The sequence below is a fragment of the Cavia porcellus genome, unplaced genomic scaffold (assembly GCF_034190915.1).
Source record: "Cavia porcellus strain 051 isolate PalLab524CR breed Dunkin Hartley unplaced genomic scaffold, mCavPor4.1 scaffold_2, whole genome shotgun sequence".
NCBI lineage: Eukaryota > Metazoa > Chordata > Mammalia > Rodentia > Caviidae > Cavia > Cavia porcellus.
Genome location: NW_026947485.1, coordinates 104,846,053 through 104,865,936, shown reverse-complemented (window position 1 = coordinate 104,865,936; position 19,884 = coordinate 104,846,053). Strand labels below are relative to the sequence as shown.

The window sequence follows — 19,884 nt, the reverse complement described above, 5'->3', positions numbered from 1 at the left end:
CTAATACAGAAAGGGTAGGTATACATGTAGAGATTCATACATGTGTAGAACTTCTAAACAGTTTATAAGAATTGATTATATAATGCACAATGTAATGAATAGCTACTTTGAAGAAAAAGAGACACTAAGGTACCCAGTCCTGATTCCGTAGTGTCATGATGTGAAATCCAGCAATACTATTTTTTTTTGTTCAGAGTGATTTTAGTCTGTTTTGCTTTGTTTAACTTCAACATACATGAAGGTATGGACAGCTATTTTGAAGAGAACGAGAGACACTATGGCAGCTATTGTTGACTTCCCTATTGTCTAGTATTGAAGACCTAAATTCCTTCATCATCCTGTTCTGATCAGTTTTATACTATTGTGTTTTGTATGAATTCATTGTATGTGAAGATATGGACAACTATTTGGAAGAAAATGAGAGACAATATGATATACAGTGAAGATCTCTGGTTGTCTTGCTTTGAAATCTGTGTCTCTTTGTTTTCTTTTCTTTTCTTTTTTTTTTTTTTCTTTTTTTTTTTTTTACCGGTACCAGGGATTGAACTCATGACAATGTGCTTGCAAGGCAGGTGCTTATGCTGCTGAGCTAAATCCCCAGCCCTGTTTTCTTATGATCTGTTTTGTTATGTTTAATTTTACCCTCTTTAAAATAAAATTTTAAAAAATCAATAATATTGATAAACACCTGGAATGATATTTGTATAATACAAATCTGATAAAAGACTTCTATCCAAAATATATCACAACCCAATAAAGATAAACTAATTTAACAATAGACAAAAGATTTGTCACCAAAGCAAATGCACAGACAACAGGTAAATATATAGAAGAATGTTAGCATAATTAATCAACACAAGAGGTTATCACACCTCACTCACTCTAGACTAAAAACTAGAAAGATTGACCACACCAATCACTCGCAAGAATGTAAGAGAACTGGAATTCTCATGTAGTGATTGGGAAATGGTATAGCAACCACTTTGGAAAACATAGTATCTTAGTATCTGAAGAAGTTAAAAATATGCTTAAAAAATGTTAAGCCAAGACATTCAACAAGTCCAGAAGAATGTTTTTGTACTGTGTTTGCAAACAGCAACCTCCTCTGTAGTGTATGTAGCCTGTTCCTTGTATTGGCTGCTGGAAGGGACGTTGGAGACAGTTTCCCAGTGGATGTTTGAGTGTCTGATCGATCTCTTGCTGTCCCCAGTCTAGGCTGCAGACAGGAATGCGGGGTGCCTTCAGGAAGCCCCAGGGCACAGTGGTGAGGGTTCACATTGGACAGGTCATGTCCATGTGCATTGCAGAACAGGGAACATCAGATTGAGGCCCTACACAGGGCCAAGTTCGAGTTCACTGGCCACCAGAAGATCCATGTCTCCAAGAAGTGGGGCTTCAAGCTCAGTGCGGATAAATTTGAAGACACGGTGGCTGAGAAGCAGTTGATCCCTGATGGTTGTGGGGTGAAATACATCCCAATTGTGGTTCCCTGAACCAATGAAGGGTCTTGCACCCCTGCAGCCTTCCACTGTGCCATCCTTGCCTTTAAAACAGTTAATCAATAAATCTAATCTCTGCCCCCTCAAAAGAAGAATGTGTATGAATGTTTACTGCAGGTGTATACATAATAGCAAAAAGTTAGAGGTAATGAAAAACTTAGCAACCAGTGAGTGGATTAAAAACTAGAGTATATGAGGAATTACCAGTCGGCAAACAGTAAGAAGATAAAGGTAAAGAAGGAAAAGGAGGAGGAGGAGAAGAAGAGGAAGGAGGGGAGGAGGAGGATAAGAATAAATAAATCTCAAAATAATTGTCATGAGAAAAAGACCATGTATGTATATATATGTATACACACATTATGTCTCTTTATGCTTCTATATGTATATATGTAATCATATATAGGATTCTGCTAGAATAAAGTTCTAGAAAATAGAAATCAATCTACAATAGCAGAGGCAGATTGAGCCTGCCTAGGGGGTGTTTGACTGTCAGGGAGGAGCAGGAAGGAAGGATAACACAGAGTAATAAGAACAATTTTCAAAGCAATGCCTGGTTTTGCATGTGTATGCATATGTCAGAAGTACATTTTATCACTAAAAAAGAAGGCTCAAAGTCAAAGAAGATGTACTAAGCCAGTTGAGTTCAGTGTCGCTGATAAGAAAAGCCTAGTGGCATGATTCTTTGTGAAGCACTTTGGTACTATATATCATTAGTTTTCATGCTGCATCTAACCCTCAAACTAAGAACTTTATTTGTAGAATTCTACCCCAGAGCAGTAACACTAAATATAAAGAAAAGTTTGTGCTCAGCGATGTTCAATGCAGGATTATTTATAGTAATAAAATGCTGGAAACAACCTATACTTAACCAGGCCGGTCTGGGGATATAGCTCAGTGGCACAGCGCCTGCCTGGCAAACGTGAAGTCTTGAGTTCGACTCCCAGGACCAAAAAAAAAAAAAAAAAAAAAAAATCCAGCAAAGCTGGGCATGCTAGCACACACCTGTAATCCCAGCCTCAGGAAGCTAATGCAGGAGGATCACCAAGATTTCAGGACCCACCTGCGCTACAGAGTGAGACCTTGTTACAAAAAACCAAAATATATAAATAAATAGAATCAGGCAAGTTTCTGCACAATTAAATATGTTGACTTAAAGTAATTCTTAATAAGAACAAATCCTAAAAAGGACAGTGATATCTCATATAAAGGAAAAGGCAGAAAACTAACTGATAAGGTGATCTTAACAATGTAAAAGTCTTAGAAAAAATGAGAAGAAAAATATTCTATAATTTAGCTGTGGGTACTGAAAGAGTATTTATTTTAAATCTCTTTTTCTTTTCTAGATTAAAAAAATTCAACACTGAGACATTATTAGTTTTGTGAAAGTAAAAAAAAAAAAAAGAAAGAAAGAAAAAAATATTTCCAAAGGAAAACCATCTGAAGCCATTTTCAGAACCCTGAGGACCCTTCAGGTTCCAATGGTACCCAGAAGAGACCCCCATGTGGCTCAAAGGGCTGGGCACTGGAGGGATGTGGCTGCCTGAGAGTCCACAGCCTGGCAGGCCATGCCCTGTGTGCAAGTGGCAGCTATCTGTCTAGGGCCTGTGACTCTGACCTGTCACCAGTCACTTGGGGCAGAAGCAATCTCTTTCTTGCAGTTTCGCAGAAATGCTGCAGTCACAGCAGTGCCATGACAAAGTGCCTGCTGTGCCAAGACTGGTAGCATGCAGCTGACGAGTTCTAGGAAGTCATAAAGACCAAAGTCTTCTTAAATTAACTGAGCATCCCTGGAAACACAAAAGGTAGGTACCGAGGCCTGTTTCAGAAGTTGATTCACTCTCCTTTGGCCTGACTTATAGGAATAAATAACACACGTACACACAAAAAAGGAAGTAAAGGAAAAGGCCATCAAGAGCAAGCTAGACCTGCTGTACACACTACCTACTGAACAAGTAGGTAATTCATGTTTTGAACACTAAAAATTGGTAATCATTAAGAAGTAGCACATGTGTATAATTCCTGTACTCAGGAGGCAGAGGCAGGAGGATCACTCTGAGTACAAAGCCAGTCTGGGCTACATAGTGAGACCTTGTCTCAAAACACCAAAAAATTTTTTTTAATTTAAATTAAAATTTTTAAAAAATAAAATAAGTATTTTAACAGGGATAACATACAGTTTGGACAGCGGCAGACCTGGGTGGGAAGTGGGTGGATGAAACCTCTGCAAGGATGAACCCTAGAAATGGCAGCACTTCATCACTGCTCCTGTGATGCTACCAGCACTTGCTTGCTCCCCGTCACTCTGAGCCATAGACATTGAGCCTGACACCATCAGTGTCCACACGGGGTGCTCGGTCAACATCTGCGGATTGATCAACAATAGTGAAGGGTGTAAGAAGGCCCAAGAGACCAACTTCTTCAACCCAGCTGTCTTATTTATTTTTGTTGTATGCCATGGGGAGTCCTCTGGCCTTGAGTTTCGTCTTCCTGCCCTGATCTCAGAGCCGTGGAGCAAGCCATCAAGACCGCATACCTGCCAACTGTGCTTCTTAATAAAACCGAAGTGGATGTACCAGCTGGCACAACAGGAAGACGACCACAGAAACCTGCAGCGAGCACTCAGAGGTGAGCATCTGAAGTGAATGTAGGGAGCATTTCAAACAACCCCTTGAGCTTCAGGAACAGTCCAAGTTTTAACTCTTCTGAATTAGAGCTCATTTTATTTAAAAACTCATAAAGGCCGGGCATGGTGACGCACACCTGTAATCCCAGCACTTGGGAGGCTGAGACAGGAGAATTATTATGAGTTTGAGATCAGCTTGGGCTACAAAGTGAGCTCAAGGCCAACCTGAACTGCATAGTGAGACCCTGTCTCAAAAAACAACAACCAAGGGGCTGGAGATTTAGCTCAGTGGCATAAGCACCTGCCTTGCAGGCAGGCAGTCATGAGTTCGATCCCTGGTACCGATAAAAAAAAAAAGGAAAAAAAAAAAAAACAACAACAACAACCAAAAAGACCCAAAAAACTCATGACTGCAGGTTACATTGGGTCCCACATTGTAGATGTGGATGTGACAGATTTCTAGGTCTTTCTTGGCTCATCAGGACAATGCTGGATCTCAGCTTAGTAGGAACCAAAGGACTTCAGAAACCGCGGGTATAGCACATGCAAAGGGCTCCTTCCCCACAGCCAGCCACACCAGCTGTGCATCACAGAGCTTCACACAGGTGAGAAGACCCAGGTGTTCTTCAAAATCAAAGCAATCCTAGGTCAGCCTACTCTTAGGCAAAGCCAAAGTCCAGGAAAAGCAGCAGCTCAAAGAGAATTTTAATAAACTCAGAGCCCATGAAAAATGCCACCAAGAAGGTATAGAATTCTTCCTCATCTGGATAAAACATTTGATCTTTGCATCTAAAGATTACCATGTGAGCCCTCCCTGTGAACCAGCATCACACGCAGGCCACCGCCAGCAGGGGAAGGGTCATACCCCAACCCCATCCAGCGTGCAGGCTGGGAAGTAAGAAGAGCCAACCACCACACTACCACCTCTGTAAGAGACTGGCTGATCTGGAGATGGTTGCAATGATAGCTATTGAGATGCAATGATAGCTATTGAGATGCAATTTGATGCTTGTTATGTTTTGGTGTTTCACTGACTTGGCAGATCTAGGGCTGATGGTCTGATCATCTATTCAGAAGATAACAGTGTGGCATGTAGGGGCATCTCCTTCTGAAGGTGGTAGCCACTGTTAATTCCCTATTATCTTGTTTTGAAGCCCTATACCATTTTCATTGGCTTGATCAGTTGGGTTTTATTTTGTTTTGTTTGATTTCATTATGTCCAGTGGGCATTGGGCAGCTATTTCAAAGATAACAAGATAGATTATGGTAGCCATTTTGGATTCACTACTATCTTGTTTTGAATTCCTTTATCACATTCATTGTGTTGTTTTTACTGGTTCTATTCTGTTATGTTTTGTTTGATTTTTACTATGTCTGATGGTATGGGCAGCTATTTTGAAGACAAGAGGCATTATGGTAACCATTGTTGATTTCATATTGTTTTTGAAGTCCTGTATCATGTGTCACTTGCCCTAGTTTGTTTTGATTGGCTTTATTCTGTTTTATTTTGCTTCATTTTATTCTCTTTAAAATAAAACTAAAAAAAAAAAAAAGATTATCATGTGACTACAACACAGTCCTGAATCTGAGAAATCAAGGTCCCCGCCAAGTAGGCAGTGCTAGTGAGGTCCACAGAAGTCTCTCTGCTCTGCTCCTGAGACACACCTCACTTTACCCAAAGCTAAAGAAAAAGCACCTATCCAAGAGATCACACGGGAACCTTGGGTAGTCGGGAAGACTGACACAGGCTCCTTCAGAGATACACTGTCTCTGTGGCTGGTACCCTGGACTTTTCAATCTCTGTACTGAGTAGGGCTATTTTCAGGGAGATTACTATCAACCTTGCACTTCATATGAAGAGACAAAGAGAAACAAGATGTGGCACCTGTCTTAAATGGAAATCACAGTTTGTAAGAGCCCATGGTAAAGACTGACCACAGGCCACTTGAATTTACCTTAGAGTGGACATTCCCAAAATATAAGTAGCTGAGGAATAACTCTTGTTCCCGCCGTATAGCTCCCTCATTATGGGAATACCACAGCTGCTTTGATGTTTTCAGATAGATCTCCAAAATGTGAGGTCTCCCAAAGTTTTCTGAACAGTAATGAGAGCCAGCACACTCTGCTTGAGGCCTTCCCTTATATTTAATCCATGTGTGTGAAAATCAGAGCAAGGAAAACTTAGATACACATATGTTTGTCCACATACCCTTTAATCACATCCTTAGCCACAAGAGTGCATCTTTTGCTGGCCACAATTGTACACCACACTAGTAACCTTACTACCTGGAGCCTGAGGTAAAAGACTCATAGGTTTGAGGGAAGCCTGAGTAACTTAGCAAGATCATACTTCAAAATAAAATTTGGGCCAGGTGTGGTGGTACATGCCCGTAATCCTAGCCACTGGGAGGCCCAGCCAACAGAATCGTTGTGAGTACAAAGCCAGTCTGAACTACAAAGTGAGTTCAAAACCAGTCTGAACTTCACAGTGAGACTCTGCCTCAAAAAGATTAATTAATTAATTAATTGGAAAAACAAAAGTGTGGGGATGTTGCTCGGGGTGGAGCCCTTGAGTAGCATACAGGAAGAGTCTGGGTTTAATCTTCAGTGTGGGACAAGGAGAAGGTGATGTATACACCTACAATACACTTATCTGCTTTCTGAAATCCTGGAAGAAGCTTATCTAAACTGTCTTTTCCCTTGTAATTCTGTAGTAAATGGGATCCTTCCGAGGCCTGGGCCCCTTTTCTGTTCTGCTGCTCTGCCCTGTGCGAAGATAGAAGTTGACTCCTTATCTGGTCAAAGGCTTTGAATCTACTGAAAACACCATCATCAATCTTCAGTTCTGATCTCAGTTTTGAACGAAAAAGATCCAGCTGTTTTGTGGTTGTTCCTTCCCCACTGTAAACCAGCAACAAAAAGACAGGTGGCAGCAGGCATCTGTAGCCTTAGCTTGCACAGCTTCACAAGCTACTCTCAGTTGTCCCTCAGCATCAGTAGACTATCTAGAATATTGACAAATTATCTACAATATTTTTCTCCCACAGCCCTGCCAGCCCCATCAGCAGTGCACTTTCTTTTTACAACTGGACAGATTGAGGCACATCATAATAATGATGATTTCTTCCAAAGAAAAAATGAGGTACATCCATTATGAGCTGTCCCCCCCCCCCACACCAGACACTTGAACTTTTTGTATAGGAAGTGATATCAGTGGCGAAATTCTGATTCTTGCTTAAGTTTTAAAGCAAAGACACTATCCAGTCAAAAGGCAGGCAAAAGATAAAGGCCTAAGTCAAATATTATACCTCTTCTGAAAAAAGAAAACAAGAAGCAAGTCAGTCTATCACCCTCTTCAGACAGGAATGGCAAAGCTACTGGAGGCTCCCAGAGCTCTCACGGGAGAGTCTATGGGGTTCTCATGAGCACCAGGAGTAGGAAAAGTCAGCCCCTAGATTCCAATACCCATGAGTACCAGAGAACAAACCCAGCTTTGCATGTATGATAAACAGCCATGTTTTAGAGACGCTCACTCTAAAGCAGGCCCATCCTCTACCAAACACTCACATGAGAGCAGACATAAGAACACACATGAAGCACCCTCCTTGGGATTTTCCTTGCACAGTTAGGGTTGCACATTCTCCATCTGCTAACTTTCTGGCTTATATATGTTCACACTAAATACAGAAGAGAATGCAAGCTGAATAAACCTATGCAGAAAACCTCAGTCCAAACTACAAAAAAACAAACAAACAAAAAATAAAGCCTTCACTATGTTCCATACACAAACACTTACGTTCTCAAACCCTCACAGTTTCTGCTCTTCTCACCCATTTCTCATCTTGACTGTGTGACTCTTTCTCAGCTTGTCCAGACTCAGCCCGGCTTGTGCAAATCGGCTCTGAAGCTTCTATGACTCAGCAAAGTGCTCCGCTTTTATTTTTCAGATGGAATTTACCACACTGTGACTATATCCAGGGGGAGGAACCATTTCCCAGAGCCGTTTCTAAGCGGAGCGCTTCCGCCAGGATGCTCAAGCTCTCCCTAAGCTCAGAGGCATTCTCAACAGCATCCAGCGCGGTGCTCCATCCGGACTGCACAGAGGACCACAGCCAGGGGAGGAACCAGCGGTCAGCGCTGCCACTAGGATCCTGATGCTGCCTCTTGCTATGCAGATGAGGCGGAGTCCTGGACTCAGCACTGGTCTGGCCGCAGCCTCACTGAAAAGGAAAGTGAGGAACACAGACAGTTGCTGGATAGTTCCTCCCCTGACGTTTCCCATAGCCCGCTGACTGCTGAAGCACGGCATTCTGGTCCTCTTTCCCTCTTGGTTAGAGAATCCTCGCCAGGTTTTAATGTCACCATAAGGTCAGTGATAGGAATCCACTTCCCCTAAGCAGGCTTTTTATTTTAAATGGTGAGGAGATAGAGGATAGACATTCACTAAATTCTGAAGAATGAAAATGTAGAGAAGAAACAGACAATAAGGCCACTACCACATCTCATGTGAATGACAATCACAGGAGCTCGCCCTGCCGTAAATCCTAAATGATTTTCTAATAAACTTCTGCAAAAGCAGCCTCACTGAATGGCTCTTTGGAAACTGCCGGGTCTACTGGGTTTCTGAGCCGCAGGACGTGCTTAGACTCCATCTGGCCTGATTGGATAAAAGAAATAATTCAGATGATCCTACTGCTTGGCCCCATTTCCAACAAGTGAGTCTAGAATCCAGAGTGGAGGCGCAGGTACCTCTCCTGCCCGGCTGTAGATAACCACTCCTCTCTCCACTCTGCTCCTACCAGCTCCACCCTACATCCTGTACCCTGGCCTGCACCCCACTGGTTCCCTCTTTTTGCCTTACCAATCAGGCCCAAAAGTCATTTCTCCAAATTGAGATTCAATGGATGTTGTTCTGACAGGAGCCAAATTAAAATAGAATATAAGATGACAATGATAATGTGGGAAACCTTAACTTCTGGTTATTTTTGCTGTTGGCCTAGATCCCGTTAAGTCTGATAAACTAGGACAAATGACCAAGTTGTTCTGATGTAAACCATTGACAATACTTTGATAGCTGACACCGTTCTAAGTTCCTTGTATTTCCTAACTCATTTAATAGCAGTGATAGCTCCACTGGCTGGTTATTATTCTTACTGACTGTATTTTACAGATGAGGAAACTAAGGGTGTATCATTTGCCCATAACTGCATAAGTGACAGTTGCTGAGTCCCAGATTCAGGGAGCCCTGAGGTCTAGATCCAAACTAACTTCGTGTCCTTGAGAACAAGATTGGGCCTGGGAGTAGAAATCTCTACACTGGGTGGTCCAAGATTCCAGAACCCTACTGAGAGGACAGCTTCCTTCACTGTCAAATGGAGGCAGAAGGTGGCAGCCACTTGAAGCTATACAGCCTTTAACCCAAACATTTTATTTCTAGGATTTGAATCTAATGAGATGATACAATAGTGTGGGATGTGCACAGATTTTATTTGACAAGTATTTTTGCAGCATTTATCCCATGCCAGGCACTGTTTCAAGAACTTTAAGTGTAATTCATTTAAGGATGATTATGGCAATGTTGCTCAAAATAGTAAAAAACTGGAAATATCCTAAGTGTCCAATAACAGAGAGAAAATTCACAAAAACAATAGAATGTACACATATGAGAATACAATGGCATAACTGCAAATGTCATTGTCTATACTACTGACATGGAAAGATGTAATTAACTTTTGTTAAGTGTTTTTTAAAAGTTGGCTATGAATGGTATATAAGGCTACAAGAGGTCACAGTTACAGTTTTAAAAATAAGTATGTTGTGCGTGGCATTCACAGAAAATAATGTGTAAAAGTGCATATACCGAAATATCAAGTGATTATGTATCTCGTTAACAGGCTTTCAGGTGACTGGATACTTTGTTTCATAGCTTTCTGATCTGTACATATACATATTTTTAAAACAGTGAATATGTATTTATATTTAGAATTTGAAATTTATTTTTGTTTTCAAACAAACTTACGCACAGGCACTCAATTAGCCACATGCTTCCTATCACTGCAATGTATGTGTTCCTTGCAGACTGTTCTCATGTTGGGCTCCAAGGGGAACAGCCCTTCTGAAGCCCAGGTAAAAAAGGAGGTAGGAGAAAAAGCAGGGTACTGGGTGCCACACTAATGTGCAAACTTTCTGGAGCAACTTGTTCATTTAAGTAGTGTCTGTTTCCCAACATAAGAGCAAAACATTCACGCTTATAATCCTAGCACTTGCGAAGCTGAGGCAAGAGAGTCACTGTGAGTTTGAGGCCAGTGTAAACTACATAGAGAATTGAAGACCAGCCTGAACTATGCAGTGAGACCCTGTCTCAACCACACACACCCCCAAAAAAAGAAAAGAAAAAAGAGCAAAACATGCTTGTTGTACAGAATTTGGAAACTATAGAAATGGATTAGTGAGAAAACAGCAATCCTGGAGAAGCTGCGTTTTGAGCACACTCTCAAGGTGCATTTCCAGCCTTTTCCTAACTCTCCAGCTCACAGAACTAAGGCTTAACTCTCAAATCAGAGCTGTCATGTTGTAGCCACACAGAGTAACTGAATGACTCAGCTGCATCCTGAGGAATGGAGGTTTAAACAACAAGGTGTGCTAGTGCCATAATCCCTGAGAAACTTCGACCCCCAAGGAGTCTCTGGCCAGCTCTCCGCACCACCTCAAGATCCCTGGACTGTCCTTCACCAGCTTCAGGCATGCCTTATCTCGTGCAACCACTGTCATCCACTTGATTTGGGAGAGCTTGGCCACTCCGGAAATGATTGCCAAATGCGCAGTTCTGCTATCACTGCTAGTGAGATCCAGCCCTACATATCTTTTTGCCAGACATATATCAAACTGGGTGTTTCAGGGCCTTCTCAAATGCAGTAAGTGCAAAAACAATCTGTCCCTTTCACCAAAGTCCTGTCTTCCTTCAATGTTAGTTCTTGACACCACCACTGAGCAGTTTTCTAAGCAAAAATTTCTAACCCTCCTGTACCTCCCAGCCCCCTACCTGGCTGCCAGACTCTGAGCCCACCTCCAAGTCACCTCTTCTCTGGCTTCTGCCAGGACCCTGTCTGAGCAACTCCCACACCATATCCTTGGTCATGCTCACCACCCACGGCAATCTCGCATGATTCAGACCTAGTTTTATCACTCAATGCATGGCATTATATTTTTACTACACAAACATATATTCATAATCATATATTATTGCTCTATGTGTTTTAAAAAATGGCATGAATGCTATCACAGTTTGCATACTCTTTTGTGATTTTCTTTCTTTTTTTGGCTCATCAAGTCCTTGATGTTGATCCACATTGATGCATGTGGACCTTCATTTATTTTCACTGTAGTCCCATGGATGAATAAACCACATCACACACTTGTTTCAGTTTCCCCTAGTGCTGATAAGGTGGTAGAAGGTTTCTCTTTTCTCATTTGTATATAATGATGCCCTAAAGAACACCCTGATACACACCTCATGGTCATGAACTCAGATGTCTTTGGAGCAGTTATCCTGATGTAGGAGGACTGAAGAGTGGGAACAGGTATCCTTGATTCCTGTTAAATAATTTGCGCTGCACTGGAACGCAGCAAACAGTAATGTATGAACAGCTTATATCCCCACATCTCACCACGTTCAGTGTTGGCCATGCCGATGGTTAGAAAGGACATTTTACAGTTGAGTTTCACTTGCATTTCCCTAATTAGCAGAGAGATCAGTTGTTCTCATGCTTCTGTCCAGGTCTTTGCACCATCTTGTCTCTCCTCTTGCCCTTACACTCTGTAGAATTAGCTGTGATTTATTGCTTTGAAATAGGGCTGTTGGGGTATAGCTCAATGGTGGAGCACTTACCTAGCATGCACGAGATCCTGGGTTCAATCTCTGGTACTTTAACAACCACAGTAAGATGACAATAGACTGTTCTGCAGTTGAAATATGAAACCTTTGTGGTGAAGCGTTGGTAGTCCTTTTCAATTTATATGTTGCCTTCGATATTATAGAACTTTAACCACTTTATCCATCTCTTTTTTTCTGTGTTTGATGATGTTTTTGTTTCTTGTTGGAGAAATATTTCCCAGATGTGTAGAGACATCTTCCCCTGGTTCCTCCCAAAGACTTTACATTTTGATACTCATCAGTGATTCTTCCTGGAGGAAACCAAGTGTGCACACCTTGCTATGGAGGATCTGACTTCCTGCTGATCTGACAGTGCCAGCTCGGGCGGCAGCTCCTCTCCCCTTTCTGCAGGACTCCAGCTCTCTTGCGTTGTGCTGCTCTCTGCCACTTTCTGCATTGATACCACATTGTTTCACATTGTTCTGGAAAGTTGGAGGAAGACTTCATATCTCACGGGATGATGTCCTTTACTTTTTTCTTTATGTGCAACTTTTCTATGTCAACTTGTCAAATTTGACAGACTCCGTTTGATTTTGATCAAGATTATACTGAATGTACAGATTAATCAAAAGAAAATGACATCTTTGATACTGTCTTTTGTACATGAACGTAGTATAATACTCCAATTATTTAAGAGTTATTTCCTTCAAATGCAGAGTTCAAGATTTATGAAGGTGATTATGCCATGGAGACATGAATGCATTATTGATGAGTTCATAGCTGAATGTGTTATTAGAAGGAAGTAGGTCACTGGGGGCATGACTTGTTTAAATTTCTCCAAAAGGTTGTGCATAAGTGTTTATATATTTTTAGGTGTCTAACTTTGCATGACCATTATAAAAGGTATTTTTTTGTATATGCTTGTTTAGGTATAAAGATCTAAAATATCTCCAAAAGTCTCACATATTCTGAGTTCAAGATTTATGAAGGTGATTATACCATGGAGGCATAATCTCATCAATGGGTTGTTGATGAGTTCATAGCTGAATGTGTTATGAGAAGGAAATAGGTCACTGGGGGCATGACTTTTTGAAGGTTGTAACCTTTTTCCAGTTCTGTCTCTGCTTCCAAGTTGCCATGACATAAGCAGCTGCCTGCCATCATGCCTTCCTACCATGATGTTTATGCCTTAGCATTTGTCACCAGTGGGCTGACAACTCTGAAACAGTGAGCTAAAGTAAACCTTTTCTCCTTTAAATAGTGTGTGCAAATGTCTTGAACCTAGCAACAGAAAGCAACAAATATAGTGTTACTGATATTTTTTTCCATGCCACAACTAGTAAAAAGAACCCAAAGAAATAGTATGGATTATGTATATTGATCTTCTACTAGAAACTTGTTAAAATCACCTGAGTTCTAATAGTTTGTTTCCATGTTCTTTTGTATCTTCTATGTAGATAATAGTATTTGTGATAATAGCATTTATTTTTCCTTTCGTTTTCATACTTTGATTTTTCTGTCTTGTGCTGAGTAAGATTTTCCTTCCATCAGAAGTGATAGTAATGACCATCTTTCTCCTACTTCTCTCCCGAAGAGAAGTACATCTAATAGTCTCCCATCAAGTATCATATTGGCTGCAGGATTCTGACAGAATTATCAGGTTAGAGAACTAATCTGTATTCCAAATTTGTTAACCGAATATTTTTTAAAATGAGTGATTGTCACAATTCAGCAAGCACTTTTTCTGCATCTATGCAAACTGTTACACTGTTTTCTTCCTGGCCCTTCAGAGCTTCCTCACACCTGCATCTTGCTGCCCCTCCCTGACCTAGGACACCAACTGGACTTGTCTCCACATTACCTCGTGGTTAAGAGGTCTGCCATCACACGACAGCATCTTTTGGAGCTTCCAACTTGGGAGAGGAAAAGGCCTGCTTCCTCAAAGTATCCCTAAATGTTTTCCCTATGCTGAGTTGGAGGAAAAAGACAGTGCTGGGTGGATTCCTTTCAGCCCAACCTCAAGAAGGGGCAGGTCTCTGGAGTGTGAATAGGTGTAGAGTCTAAGCTGCAGCTGCCTTCCACAGAGTTTTGTCTCCTCCTCCTCCTCCTCCTCCCCTCTGCAAGCTGGCAGGGAAAGGCAGGCCTCTGACTCTCTGAAGGAGAGGTACCTGCCCACTCGCAGCAGCTGCAGCTGCCAGCTCCCAGGTTCATATTTCTCATACTCAAATTTCTCCCCCACTCTCTCCCTCCTGCACCTGGGATGGAGAGAACTCCAGTTACATCTCATCCAGCACTGCAGGAGTCTGTAAAGGACAATGTTGCTTAGGCTATCTCAGCTGTTCATCTTGCTGACAATTTTATTTACTTTTTAAACAGCAACTCTATGCTGGCACAAAAAAGGTTTGAAGAGTCAACTTTCCAGTTCTTTTCTGGTTCTCTAGGGTAGTCAGCCTGTTCTCTGGAAATCTGACACCTGTGCGTGGACAAGCAATGGAAACTGGATGCAGAAGGGCCCAGCTCTCCCCTAATTCTGGCCATAGCTGTGATTGGTCTCCTGTCAATTTCCCCATGTGGGTGAGGCACAAGCACTGCTGAAACTTGCATGCTGGGATACTGTGTTCTAGGCTGCTCTATACCTGTTTGGAGACCAGATGACTTTAACATGGGCCTTGAGGCTGGACATCCTAAGGGCTTGTTCTCAGCATCACCAAACATCACAGAGGTGGGAACTGACAGGGACAGAAGTAGCAGGCCAACCTCTGGCCTCTCTTCCACCTAGCACAGGCTTGGAATTCCTGGTAATGGCATAGGCACCATTTTAAATACTTAGAAATATATGGACACTGTCAAGGGACTCCTTGACCTGGACAGGTAATCCCTGCACCTTCATCCTCAAAAACATGGCCAAACCTGCCTCGTACAAAGACACTATACTGTGAACCAAACACGAAGGTGTTTGGTGGGCACAGAACTATTAAGGATGTTTCATAGCAATGTCCCATATCACTATTTCTTAGAAAGCTGACAGTGCTGCCCTGCTGGGCACCTGTGGCAGATGGGCTTGCACTGAGGTCTTCTGAAAGGAAACTTACTAAGGGTGAAAGGCATTTTGATTCCTGCAGCTGAACTAGAAAAATCAAAACAATGCTCCAGTATTGTTATGGCTTGTGTTTAGATGTTCCCCCAAAGCTTTATCCAATCATGCATGGGGCTTTTTCAGAGGTGGCTGGATCTACAGTGTGTGATGCTGTGATTGATTCATGGTGCAATGCTGGGCTGAAGGACACTAGGATTAAGAAAGTGAGTGCTACCTGCCCTAAGTAGCCTGGATAATATATAAGAGTTAGAAAGAGCTGTGGTCAGGGCCAGGGATTTAGCTCAGCAGTACAAGTGCCTGCGTTGCAAGCACAAGGTTGTAAGTTCAATCCCAGTACCAAAAAATAAAAAATAAATAAACAAATAAAAATTAGAAAGAGCTGTGGTCATCCCTTGTGTTTTTTGCTACCTTCCACCTGCCATGAACTGTTTCTTCTCTGTAAGGCCTGTCTTCCATATCATCCTTCCTTGGAGCCAGCTTTACAAACTGTGAGCTAAATAAACCTTTCATCTTTTAACTTTGGGTGTCAGGTATTTTGTCTCAATAACAAAAAAAGTAACTAAGACTGAAAAACATGTGTCATCAGTGTGAACTGTCCAGGGTCAGAGAGAAGGAGATAGGCATGTGGCAGCTCCACTTCTTGAGGATGTGGGAAACCCAGAGTGGAGCACAGAGGTGCCATGGCCCTAAAATAGCTCCATGCCATACACCTGTGTGCAGTGAGAGCTGTACCATAGACTGGAGCCAGAACACTGGGACGAGCTACCTCAATGCAAAGGCCACAAAGAGGTGGCCAGTCTTACTCAGCTCGGAAGCCACAACCTAATTTCCCCGGTTTAGTAGTGTGGTTTAGTAGTGGGTTCATCCTGACACAAATGATTGCCCATAACCTAATGTATCATCTAACAGTTTACACACACACATGCCAGGGCGGAATAAGGAACACATGAGAAGATGTCAGGCAGTGCCTGTGCTTCTCACATGGGTGGCTCGTTGCTGAACCTCATCACCTGATAGCTGAGAGTGACCAGGAAACCAAGCTCCCCACTGACATCAGCATCATCTGCCTTCCCTTGAGGCCACCTGTCCAGCACATCTGTACCCACTCAGTAGGGCTGACACATCTGCAACATCAACCACTTGTAAACTTCTGTCATCCACAACACAGAAATTAATTCTTGGCCCTCGTTTTGTATTTCTACCCACAGATGCTAAACATCTGCAAGAGGTACAAAAGAGCAGTCTTGTTCCAAAGTAATTGTCAAATCCATAGCATTACATGAGGCCTTGAGACCTTGATCTTGGCCCACCTACAGGTTGGTGGCTCTCACAGAGTTCAAGAGGCATAGCCACCAGAGCATGAAGCACACTTAATGCTTACAGTCCCAAGACACTTGAGCCAGTGCCCTGATGTACCATTTGTGAGAGGGATGGAGGGACTCATAGGAGTCAGAACTGAGGATCCAGAAAAATGTACCTGGCCCTAGGAAGTGGTCCTAGCAGCAGGTCCTCTTGTGGGATGTTACCCGAGACCTCTCCCTGCCTTGTACGCACCAGTGTGCTGCATAAACACAGCACCATTATGTGCACTGCTAATTAGTGTATGTACTGCAAAACCACAGCAAAGAATACATGGCATTCATACTGCCAGAGGATGGAGATGGTGCAGCTTTCATAGAGGTTAACAGAGGGCACAGTTGCCTCATTCTATCCCAGCATACCGCACTGAGCACCCAACAGTCCTGCACGTGAGCGAGGAAGAAGGCTAAGCTGAGGAAAAACACACACCCACGGTATGTCATCTGTCAGATGGCTTCCAACAACTGCCAACCTCCTGTGTCCTGGCGGGGTAACACTTCCTCCCGTAAGTAAGCCCTGTGCAGAGCCTCATTTCGTCCCCACACCAACCTGGAGAGGCATCCCATGTCTGGAGCATCCCCTTGTCCAGAATGGCAGGGCAGTGAGTCACTTGGCCACATGCCTAGGCTTTGCACAGGGCACAAGACCTCAGGGACCTGCTTAGCACTGGGCTCAGAAAGCCTGACCGTGTAAGGGAGTTAGCATCTAGGAGGACATAGGACCATCAGGGCCAGGAACCAGGGCTCAGCACTCCCTTCTAATCTCCTGGGCTGACTTCCATGAAATTCACTCCTTATTCTACTCCAAGGGTTCCAGTAGGATTACACCCAAAATGTGCTACTATAGCTGGGACCAATAGAGACAACACAGTTCCCTTGGGGTAGTCCTCCTTTCTTCCCTATTCCTGTTGGGGTTCTACCCAGGCCTTTATCTGGAGGCTATTTAGCAAGGAGTTGTCGGAAAATCTTCTGGGACCCAGGCTCTCGGGGTAGCTATAGTAAGAGGTTCCCAGAGTGGGATTTTGGAATCCAAGGTGGGGTTCTGGAAATTAATCACTCATCCTCCAGCAGGAAGAAGATGAGTGCAGGTGGAGGTGTGAGCTGCAGGGTCCACTTGGCTCCCGCCATCTATGTAACTCAGGGCTGGGTTGGAGGTCCCAGATGGCTTCAAGGGGCAGCTTCAGGGACCTTGTACAACCCAGAGCACATGACTAGTCCAAAAGTCCCTGTGGCAACAGACAAAGAGGGGGTAGCCTTTCTTGCCTGAAGAAACAGGACATTTGGCCAAGGCTGTCACACACAGAACCCAGCTTTTCCTTCCCAAGGTTCATTCCTGCTCATAGATGAGAACCTATGGTGAGCAGGAGAAGGGATGTGGAGTCTGTGCTCCAGAAATGAGGCCCGTGGATACTCAGAGCCTCCAGGACACATGCACGAGTAAAGAGTGAGCTGTGGACTGCACAACAGAACTTTTATTGACATGAGAAGTTCCTTCTGTGATGTAGAAGCTAATGTCCTTGTAGGAAAGGGCAGTTGAAACCAGCTGCAATGTGCTGTGTTGACAGCTTTTGATGCTTAGGCCATGTTTCCTGGGACCCAGTGGGTAGCCCTTGATTATGACAGTACCAAGCACTAGGAAGTATGGAAAGAGCCCTTGGTATTCATAGAAATGACAAAACTCCAGGATAGCAGAGGCTGGTGGTACCTCTAGGGAAATGTGGAGTCAGTTGATGACAAGAGTATGACCTGATGTGCACAAGTAGAAAACAATGGAGAATGAGTACCCAGAAGAGAGAATCTCAGCTCTTACCAGGTCAAAGCCATAGTATAGACTGAGAGCTCAGGAAACACATGGAGAGCTGATCTTCTGAGAAAGAAAATATCACATGGATGGATCACAGCTATTTCCCAATTTTCTCCTGGAATCCGTATCTTCACAGCAGTAACTGCACCTGCAGGAAGAGAGAAACTCAGGCCTCCTGAAGGGACTGGATATGAGGCCTGAGGTAACACTGACCCCAAGGGACCACAATGCCTTCATGGGTTCCCAGTGATGGGGGGGGGGTGGAGGAAGTCCTGCCTCCTGAATACAGAGCTGTTCCAGGTCCCACAGTCTCCAGCTTCCATGCTGGGCTCCTTCACCAGCAGACATAGGCAGCACATGGGTCTCAAGAACACACATACATCCTAGCTGAGCCATCGACAAGAAGCACCTTAACGAAGGAAAAGGCTAAGAAATCATCACCAGCTGCTCAAAGGATCAGGGTGATGTCCCTGTATTCCCACTTTGTTTACTTGGAGGCCCCCAAGAAGGAGCCAGACACTCACAGCAGATGCTGGGAGCAGCACCAACCATCTTAGTGGCTCTAGGAGCAGTTGCTGTTCCAGACACAGGACCTTCACTGCAAACTGGAAAAGCCCAGATGCTCCTCATGCCACTATTAACTCTGTGACTGGTTTCCTTACCAGTCCCATCAACAAGGAAGACAGAAAAGTTTGCTTTTATATGGAAAGAATAGCAATCACCCCTGCCCCACATCTCTGCTAACACTCAGCTGTCTGCAGTGTATCTCAGGCTTATGGTCATCTTGGTGACCAGAATATCTTGCTAGTCCAGTTCTTGAAGGCAGCATGCTGACTGGACCTGTACCTAGTTAACACATTTGTGTTGCAAGTACAGCAGAAAAACTACAAAGATTCAGACACCTTCAAATAGCAGCTCAGACCACAAGCCTGCATCTCATTTGCACAAGCAATTATGTATCATTGCTCTAACATGTATGAGGTAGATTGAAAATTCAACATACCCACTGCAGAAAAGTGACACCAGGTATATTTACTAAAATTAAGAGATATCATGTGATCTTAAATAAATTAAAACGAGAGGTTTGGGGCTGGGAATTTAGCTCAGCAGCATAAGTGCCTTGCCTAGCAAGCAGGCAATCGTGAGTTCAATCCCCGGTACCGATAAAAAGGAAAAAGACAAAAAACAAAACAAAAAACAATAACAGAAGTTTATAAAACTAAAACCATATATATCAGAAGAGTCCATGTGAGAGCCCTCTACATAGCCAAAAGAATGTCAAAGAAAGTCAACTAATGTTCTGGCAAGGTACAGCTGAGATGTAGGATAATAAATGACCCGGTCACATGCCCTCAGAGCAAAGCAGACCTTGTAGGTAAATGGATGCAACTTGTGATCATGCTTTTGGGTGAAATGGCTCGGAAATGGAAGTGGATAATGAGCCCTTTGTCCCTCCCTCCCCGCGCCAGCCCCTTACAGTAATCCTAACCTTAACTGTAGCCCTCAGCTTGAGCCTTGCCCTACCTCTAACCTGCTCTGGTGGAATACTCACTCTTCCCTACACAAACCCCTTCCTCTAGCCTTAATCGTAATCCTAATCTCACTCTATGGAATATCCCCTCTCCCCAGC

At 43.2% G+C, this 19,884-nt stretch overlaps 1 protein-coding gene and 1 non-coding gene across 39 annotated transcripts in view; one reads left to right on the top strand and one right to left on the bottom strand.

Moving 5' to 3' along the window:
- Positions 1-19,884, bottom strand: part of Jakmip3 (Janus kinase and microtubule interacting protein 3) — a 158,259-nt gene that overhangs the window by 122,827 nt on the left and 15,548 nt on the right. For 5 of the 38 annotated variants that reach the window (XM_063244959.1, XM_063244967.1, XM_063244965.1 and 2 more), the window contains exon 1: positions 7,919-8,312. The exons of 3 other annotated variants lie outside the window; for them this stretch is intronic. The gene's annotated coding sequence lies outside the window, so the exon portion shown is untranslated. Of the gene's footprint in view, positions 1-7,918; positions 8,317-18,260; positions 18,403-19,884 lie in introns of those variants that run through there. 30 more of the 38 variants (XM_063244975.1, XM_023561593.2, XM_063244976.1 and 27 more) reach the window with 17 other exon arrangements.
- LOC111754551 (small nucleolar RNA SNORA70) lies at positions 1,029-1,164 on the top strand. The gene has a single exon (XR_002789226.1). It is a non-coding gene; the product is annotated as a small nucleolar RNA SNORA70 (small nucleolar RNA).